The sequence below is a fragment of the Helianthus annuus genome, chromosome 4, assembly GCF_002127325.2.
Source record: "Helianthus annuus cultivar XRQ/B chromosome 4, HanXRQr2.0-SUNRISE, whole genome shotgun sequence".
NCBI lineage: Eukaryota > Viridiplantae > Streptophyta > Magnoliopsida > Asterales > Asteraceae > Helianthus > Helianthus annuus.
Window position 1 is genome coordinate 11,368,731 of NC_035436.2, and position 10,064 is coordinate 11,378,794.

The following is a 10,064-nucleotide window of genomic DNA, read 5'->3' on the forward strand; positions in this document are numbered from 1 at the left end:
TTGACCTGACTCGTTATAGAATAAAATGTATGTCAAAACGTAGAATAACTAAAAACGTCCATAAAAATAGGTAAAAAAATGTATAATATTTGAGCCTACTCATTTACAAGAAAAGAAAAGAAAGAAATTACGTAAATCAACATTATCACACTTAGATTACAAAGTTAAGAGAGTGTAATTCAATATTGAATAACAGTTTTAAAAAAGACAAAAAAAAACGTGTTGAACACTTGAACGACGTAAATGCTTTCAAAACAACAAAATACCAATCACAAAACATAAGAAATGAAACCCAGGGTCGTAAAATTTCAGTTTAAAACATGATGATAAAAAGATTTTGTAATAAAAATAAAATCAACCCGATTACACATACACTTTCTTTATTTTGATTAGAGTTAACTGTGATTTTCATCCCTGTGGTTTGGTGGAAAATGGTAGTTCAGTCAAAAAAAAATTGCGTCATATTCGTCCTCAACATTTTTTAAACGTGTAATTTCAGTCCAAAAAGATAACGCGCAGTTAAAACGTTGAGGACGAAACTGGCGCAAATCATTATCTTTTTGGACTGAAGTGACACGTTTCAAAAATGTTGAGTACGGAACTGACGCAATTTTTTTTTTTATTGAAGTGGCATTTTCCACCAAACCAGAGGGACGAAAATGACAGTTAACTCTTTTGATTAATCATTTTGTTCTTCGATATTTTTTCATAGAACATGTCATGACGAAAGGGAAACAACCCACGCATGTTCCTATTCCTAATCCATAACCCTAGTTCCTATAAAGAGAGAGAGCGCGCGACTCTTCAATCTTACGACCCAAACAATGTTTTTTTTAAAAGGAAAGAGTCGCCCATGATCCAACCACCGTCATTAGAACACTAACAACCCTCTCTTCGTCACTATCAATCCTTAAGCACCACACAACCTTCACTATCATTTCAAAAGAAAAACCCTAAAGCGAAGTGAAGGTCAAGTATGCATCGGTCTTCCTCATCCTGTCCAACACTTCCATCTCTTCAATTGTTTGACTAGCTTGTTTTATCCACACATAGTGTGACCAATATACGATGCAACAATCTATCGATAATGCTTGTTATGTGTAACGTTCTTGCTTCTCTTCAAGACGTAATCTTTTGTTATTTGTCCTGGTTTATTCACATAACTTGTTTGAAATTATACTATAAACATATAATTACCACTTATACAACATGATCTTGGTTTTAATTTAATTAAAAGTGGTGCATTTATGAGGGTATTACGTATTTCATGTACGCGTTACCAACTTATACCATTTAATAATCATACACAATTGTAAGTAAATACAAGTGCAATATAAGAAACAAGTAACTATGTATGTCCAAAGCCTTTCAAATCACTAATCTTACTAGCACCACATTAAAGGGCATTGGTGGTGTCAATAAAGTTTAAAACTAGGCCTTTATGGAGGTCGCAAGTTCGAAACCGAACCAAACCGGGTTTTACCGCAGTGGGTCTTCGGGCGGGCAGGTTTTCCCCAGAACTGGTGGCTTGGTGGCTCGGGTATGCATCCAAATCTGACCGTTATGAAGGAGGGGATGCATTTGCTCGATTGATGGCATTTCAGAATGCTTATCCTGTGATTTAGTTGAACATTAAAAAAAATCACTAATCAACCAAAAGTTTTTAAAACCATCTCGTATCTCTTAAATGATAGAGAAAACTAGTCGCAAAGTATCTTTAACATAGTAATGATCACTATCTCCCGTTTCTCTAGATTGCAAACCAATAAACTATAGCAAAAACAAAAATTACAAAACTCTAAATCATTCAAATTATTTTTATTAGTGGTTTATAGTTTTAAATTTTGTTAATTTATTTTTATCAGCTGTTCATAGTTTTAAATTTTGTTAATTTTTTTTTACCAGTGGTTCATAGTTTTAAATTTCTTATAACAGAATGCATATATTATGTACATAAAAATTATCAAACGAATTTGTTTGTATATGTTTTGGTTTTGTATTATTTATCTATATAAACCATTTTTTTTTTAGCTTTAGGAGAGATGAGTGAAAAAATAACCATTACATTTATACCATTTATTTTAATTTTTCTTTTTAAATTGAAAAATAAATGATCTAGTTTTGTTTGTTCTCATAATAATTTGCGCCATGCTTAGATCTCCACCCCACACACAATAAGGGCGGACAATGTGGAGCTAGGGGAAGGCACGGTAAAGCCCAGCTCCGTTCGGGAACACCAACCCCCAGATCCAGGGTCGTTCTTACGTTTTTGGAGACCTTAAGCGAACTACGAAATGAAGACCTTTTGGCAAAATTTAAAGCTTCTTGTTTACTTTTTTTTTTTTTTTTTTTTTTGCCTTTTTGCATCAGATTCAAAAGTTCAGATTCGATTTGACATTGCTAAAATAAAAATCAATTAATAGATTAACAATGAGCCCGAATTCCTAAACAACAAACTAAAATAACCAAACAAATAAGCTCTAACGGCCTAAACAGTAAACAACAAAACGAAATCAGGCAATCAGCAATTCACGAATCGCAACAAATAAAACAAGCAATTCACAAATCGCAAGTTCACAACAAATGAGGATAATAATATCTAACCTGAGTACCACTGTCAAACCGCAAAATTGAGCCAACAACAATACCAAATCTCGAATCGCAAAACTGAGCCAGCAACAATATCAAATCTCAAATCGCAAAACTAAGCCAGCAACAATACCATATCTCAAATCGCATGAAGGAAAACAGTAAGCATACCTGTTATGGCCGACAGGGCAGTGGAGAATCCAGTGAGAGAAGATGACATGGAGTTCGACATCTTTGTCAGGGTGATCTGGTTCCTCCTTAGGGTGCTAACTGATGATGGGAACTTAGAAACCGAAAAGGGTATCGGTTAGGAGAGGAGGTCAACGTGATGATGTTATGGCTAATGGGGTGGTGTAATTGTGTAACTGAGTAACCCCTAAACCTCCACATAATTCTCCTTATATAAGCACCCAGGAGGAAACCTAATTAGTTAATAAGGGTAATATGGTCCATCAACAATTACCAACTAATTATTTAATAGGTTATTATATATTTTGATCTCTATAATGTAAATGATTATGATGGCTATAGATTAAATATTAATACGTAATATATTTAATCTTACATTCTCTCACTTAGCCGAGTAATCATTTACTATGAGTATTAGATAAGCCTGATCAAGAGTTAACACTCATTTTAGCCTTAAACAAGTACTATAGCAGAAAAATACAGCCGTTGAATCATTATGCGACTCAGGACCCCCATTAATCATACTATAGCCTTAATTTAAAACCTAATCGTCATGATCAAAATACGCGTAAGCCCTTCGTAAGCCCTTTGTTTGATTTGTAACTTTTATTTGTCTATATGCCATTATACCGGTTGAACATATTCTAACAGACATACAAAATCAAACTTGAGGAAATTTCATTAATCATAAAACATAAGCTAGTACAATATGCTCAAATAAGGTCTTTACTAAATCCCATATTCCGAACATGTTCTTCGTAAACCTTAGGAGGGAGATCTTTAGTCATCGGATCCGCAAGCATATCCTTAGTACTAATATACTCGATACAAAGATTATTTTCCTCAACTCGTTCACGTACAAATAGATATTTCGTATCGAGATATAAACCAGCTCCAGTCGAACTGTTACTGTTCGAGAAACTAACGGCAGCTGAATTATCACAGTAAAGCTTCAATGGTCTAGAAATGGAATTAACAATTTTGAGTCCAGTGACCAGGTTTCTAAGCAACATTCCATGACAGGTTGCGTTATAAACAGCAATGTACTCTGCCATCATTGTGGAAGTTGTGGTCAACTGTTGTTTATGACTCTTCCAAGAGATAGGGCCGCCTGCTAACATAAAGATATAGCCCGAAGTGGATTTCTTGTCATCTTTGCATTTGGCAAAGTCAGAATCAGAATAGCCCACCACTTCTAAATGATCACTTCTTCTATAAGTCAGTTTATAGTCTTTCGTCCCTTGCAGATATCGAAGTACCTTCTTAGCTGCTTTCCAGTGATCTAAGCCAGGATTAGTCTGATAACGGCCTAGCATTCCAGCAATATAAGCGATATCTGGACGAGTACAGACCTGAGCATACATCAAGCTCCCAACTACTGACGCGTAAGGTATCTGGCTCATTTGCTCCTTCTCAACCTCTGTTGTCGGACACTGGAATGAACCGAAAACATCTCCCTTAACTACTGGAGCGACGGAGGGTTTGCACTGTTGCATGTTGTAACGTGTGAGGACATGATCTATGTAGGCCCTTTGGGACAATCCTAAGATCCCTTTGTTTCTATCTCGGTGAATTTCGATGCCAATGACGTAAGAAGCATCTCCAAGATCCTTCATGTCGAAGTTATGCGAGAGTAAACGCTTCGACTCATGCAACATGTCTAAACTATTACTTGCCAATAGAATATCATCTACGTAAAGGACAAGTATAGTAAAGTTACTCCCACTCATCTTGAGGTAGGTGCATTGATCCACTTGATTCTTCATAAAACCTTGCCGCTTCATGACTTCATCAAACTTGAGGTACCACTGACGTGATGCTTGTTTCAACCCGTAAATGGATTTCTTCAACTTACAGACTAGATACTCCTGACCCTCAGGTTTAAACCCTTCAGGTTGTTTCATGTAAACATCTTCGTCCAAATCTCCGTTAAGGAAAGCGGTCTTAACGTCCATCTGATGCAGCTCCAAATCAAAATGAGCTACTAGGGCCATGACGATCCTTAATGAATCTTTACGAGAGACAGGTGAAAACGTCTCTTGATAATCAATTCCCTCTTTCTGAGTGTAGCCCTTTGCAACCAATCTCGCGTTGTAGCGTTCAACGTTCCCATTCGGATCCAGTTTTGTTTTGAACACCCATTTGCATCCTACGGGTTTGACTCCGTTGGGTAATTCTACGAAATCCCAAACGTCATTTTTCTTCATGGATTCAAGCTCATCAATCATTGCTTTATTCCATTCAGAAGACTGATCACTGCTAATGGCTTCATTGTAAGAGATAGGATCATTGAGCTTTCCGGGATCCATTTCAGTCGGGTAGGTAACATAATCATCCCAATTAGGAGGCCTTCTTTGCCTGGATGACCTCCTGAGTGGATTATCGGGTTCAGCGTTGTCTTGGTTTTGAGCTTTTGATGTGCCTTCGTCATGAGGTATAATGGGTTCTGATTGTAGAGGTGAATTTGGAGTTGGTGCAGTAGCTTCAGGTGTAGTATTTGCATTGGGTACAAGAGGAGTAATCGGAGTAATGGTAAGCGACGAGTCTCCCCCCCCCCACGTCTTGTACTTCTTGCAATTCTTCGTAAGGGTTGGTACTGCTCCCACTGACCTTGAAATCCTCCAGGAACGCGGCACGCTTGGTTTCAACAATACGGGTGACATGGGAAGGACAATAGAAACGATAACCCTTAGAGTTCTCAGGATACCCGATAAAGAAACAGGTAACTGTTTTAGGGTCAAGTTTCCTTAAGAAAGGATTGTAAAGTTTTGCTTCAGCAATGCAGCCCCATACTTTCATATATTTAAGACTCGGTTTCCTTCCTGTCCAAAGTTCATAAGGAGTTTTAGGGACAGACTTAGAAGGAATTCTATTGAGTATATGAACAGCTGCTTTTAACGCTTCAGTCCAGAGCAATAACGGTAAATTAGTGTTGGCTAACATACTGCGCACCATGTTCATAAGGGTACGGTTTCTTCTTTCAGCGACACCGTTCTGCTGAGGTGTACCAGGCATGGTGTATTGGTTCACAATCCCCTGGCCCTTACAAAACTCATAAAATGGACCAGGAGCTTGACCCACATCAGTATGTCTTCCATAATACTCACCGACTCTATCTGATCTCACAACTTTAATCTGACGATCTAATTGCTTTTCAACTTCAGCCTTATAATCTTTAAAAGTTGTAAGAGATTCAGATTTCTCCTTAATAAGATACAAGTACATGTAACGAGAATAATCATCAATAAAAGTGATAAATGAAGTATGTCCTGTTATGCCAGCGATTTGGTAGGGACCACTAATGTCAGTGTGAATGAGTTCTAATAAATTAGAGCTCCTAGTGGCACCTTTCTTATTCGCTAATGTCATTTTACCTTTAAGACATTTGACACATGTTCCAAAATCAGAGAAATCGAGAGGAGGTAAGACTTCATCCTTTACGAGACGATTTAATCGCTCTTTTGAAATGTGGCCTAAACGCTGATGCCACAACATGGATGAAGTCTCTAAGTCTCGTTTCTCTTCCATCTTTGTGAGTGATTCATTGATGTTATATGACAACAAAGATTTGGAAAAGTTATCTTCTAGTTCTAATCTATAGAGACCACCATCCAGAATACCAGTACCATAAAGAACAGAATCATAGAGGATAGAAAGTTTGCGATGACCATGGGAAACAATAAAACCGTCCATGTCTAACTTTGGTCCTGATACAAGGTTCCGAGTTACCTCAGGAACATATAAGGTAATGTTCCAATGGCCTTCACTTCTAATTCTCGATCATCCCCAACCTTAAGCGTTCTTTGGTTTCTTTCCAGCTTCCGGATTGAAAGGAATCCCTTTCTTAGCCAGCCACTCCTTAAAGTCAGGGCATTCCTTCTGCATGTGTCCTGTCTTTTTACAGAACTTGCAGCGGATACTGCCTAAGGAGTTCTTAGAGCTGGAAGGTGCACTTGTATTATGATTAGGATTAGGCCTTTGGACTTTTGAAGCATCCTTCCTCTGATAATTGTTCTTCCTTTTCTTAGAGTTGGAGGTGGTGAAGTTGGCAACATCAGTAGTGCGATCCATCCTCATGCACTCTTCCTCCTGTACGCACATGGCGACCAGCTCACTCATCGTCCATTTTTCCTTCTGAGTGTTGTAGTTGATCTTAAATGCTTCAAAAGACGAAGGAAGCGAAGTGATGATAAAATGAACAAGGAAACCATCACTGATTTCCATTTCCAGCCCCTTCAGCTTATTGGCCATGTCATTCATCATCATGATATGCTCGCGAATGCCGTTCCTCCCATCATACTTAGTAGTCACCAGCTTGAGAATAAGGGTACTAGCGTGTGCTTTAGACGTTCCCTTGAACTGCGCCTCCACAGAAGCCAAATAGGTTTTAGCATCTTCAGAATCAGGAATAGCTCCCCTGATAGCATTGCTTATGGACTGCTTCATAAACATGAGACACATGCGGTTACACCTAGTCCACTTTTCATGAAGTATCTGCTCAGCAGCAGTGCTCTGAGTGGTAAGGTCCGCTGGCTTATTCTCCCTTAAAGCATAATCAAAATCCAGCAGCCCAAGCGTAAGCATGAGAGCATCCTTCCATGCAGCAAAGTTATCACCAGTCAAAGATGGAATCCCTTGATTGGGCGCTGATAGTGGAAATAAGATGAGCAAGTTATGATACTAAGGAAGAAGTCCTAATGTGATCTATGGGCACGTTAAACTAAGGCAGGCAAAATAATGACCATTTTACATAATGAAGCTGTGATAATGTCTATTACTAACATCAAAATAATAGACTTAGTTAAAAATTCTACTTAAATGAAGACAAAACAGCTTTGGCCAGAAGTGTAATCATTTAAGCATATGTGCAAAGTGGTTGTAACAAATCAGCTTTGGCCAGAAATTGAAACAATCACTTTAGTTATGCACTTGTTAAGTATGCCATCCATGAAAGAATTAAATCAGCTTTGGCCAGATATTAAAACATTCATGCTTATGATGCACACTTAACATAGCTTTCGTAATACTTGAACGATAAGTAGATGTATCAAGTCAGCTTTGGGCAGAAATGATACATCAGAAGCTCATTCAAGTTAAGCTATTTTGGTTTTGCAAAACATTACATTATCTGATTCTGATTATTTAACTAAAAAATTACAAAACCAATTATTTAATAGCAAACTACCCGTTAGCGCGGATCGACAGCGTGCCCCCGCCCGGGGTTCGGGGCGGAGCCCCGAAAATTTTTTTCTTTAGATCACCTTTAAACAGCCTAAAATAATGAGGTTTCGAGTCGCAACCACTGTCTCGAGTTATGACGTTATAGTCTCGAGTCGAGACCCTTGTCTCGAGTTATCACGTTATGGTCTCGAGTCGAGACCTTTGTCTCGAGTTATCACGTTATGGTCTCGAGTCGAGACCTTTGTCTCGAGTTATCACGTTATGGTCTCGAGTCGAGACCTTTTGAGCCCTTATGATTTCGAGTCGAGACCTTATGGTCTCGAGTCGAGACTGATGGTCTCTAGTCGCAATCTGATGATCTCGAAACTTCCTGTTACAGCTATTTATTGTGATAACATAACTGAAAATTCGAAATCTAAGGGATTATGAGATATTATTTCCTGTTTTAAAATGATCTAATTTTATCAACATGTTTCGAAAAATATGGTAACTGTTTATCTAATAACAGTTTCGTATAAAATTAAAAGATAAATTTAGATCAAACATGGAAAAACACCCATTAATCCTAAATCATTCCAAAACATAATAGAATTTTCGAATTTTCTCATGAACATGATGAACCCTAATCATAAAAAATAAAATTCTGGAACCCGAAACCTGAAACTTTTAAGACTTCTAAACAGATTTCGGTTGTAAAACGTAAACCCAGTTAATTTCGAATGAGCATATGATTAATCTTTTTCCGAAAAACAATGATCTCGAGTCCATCTTCATGACCCGAAAACGGCTGTGATAGTTTTAAAGGTACAAAAATCCGTTTTCCAAGTTTCAATCCCAGAATTATGGATACGAAAACAGAACTGACTAATCAACATATGCTCTGATACCACATGTTGGTTCAGTTCTGTTTACACATGAAGGAAAACAGTAAACATACCTGTTATGGCCGACAGGGCAGTGGAGAATCCAGTGAGAGAAGACGACATGGAGTTCGACATCTTTGTCAGGGTGATCTGGTTCCTCCTTAGGGTGCTAACTGATGATGGGAACTTAGAAACCGAAAAGGGTATCGGTTAGGAGAGGAGGTCAACGTGATGATGTTATGGCTAATGGGGTGGTGTAATTGTGTAACTGAGTAACCCCTAAACCTCCACATAATTCTCCTTATATAAGCACCCAGGAGGAAACCTAATTAGTTAATAAGGGTAATATGGTCCATCAACAATTACCAACTAATTATTTAATAGGTTATTATATATTTTGATCTCTATAATGTAAATGATTATGATGGCTATAGATTAAATATTAATACGTAATATATTTAATCTTACATGAGTCACAAATAATTGCAAAACTTATTTTATCTTTGAGGGTTTGAGACTTCAGACTTTGAGCAATATATAAACTGATAACTATGTAAAATCTTAAAATAGTCGTTTACCTTTGTTCAATCGAGATTCAGATGCCATGATTCATGATTACCCCAAATATGAATTCTCAAATCCCTAAAGTCCGCCCTACGATACTAATTGCCAATGATTCCATCGCTGGTTACTCAGTTGACGCCGTAGATTTCGAAGTTCATCAATTCCTGTTTCTCATCGATTGAATCGTTAGGCTATGAGGTGTGTATGGAGCCCCATGGGACTTTATCAAGTCCAACTAGGATCCACCTTAGCTATGGAGCCCCCCTTTAATCTACATGGTGTGGATGGAGCCCCTATTAAACAAAAAAAAATATTTGATTGGTCCAAATTGAAGGTTTAGGCGCTACTGGGTGTTACCATGATGGAGCCCCATCAATGGTGCCCCCTCTTCACTTGGAGGGTGTGGTGATACATGGTGACGTGGCGGGGATGGAGCCCCCACACCTCATAGCCTTATTGCACGTCAATTTTAATAGCCTCCCGCCTTTCACGTTTATCTGGGAGTGAAACTTGGGTTTAGTGATTGCTGCTCTAATTAATTGAAGGATTGGATTTGGGTCACACTTGTTTAGCATGTTATTACATGTATGGGCATAGTATAACAAAAACAGACCTGAAAATTGGAGGCTCTCAATTTAGGTGGCCCTAGGCTTGGGCCTAAGGTCTTAAGCCTATTCG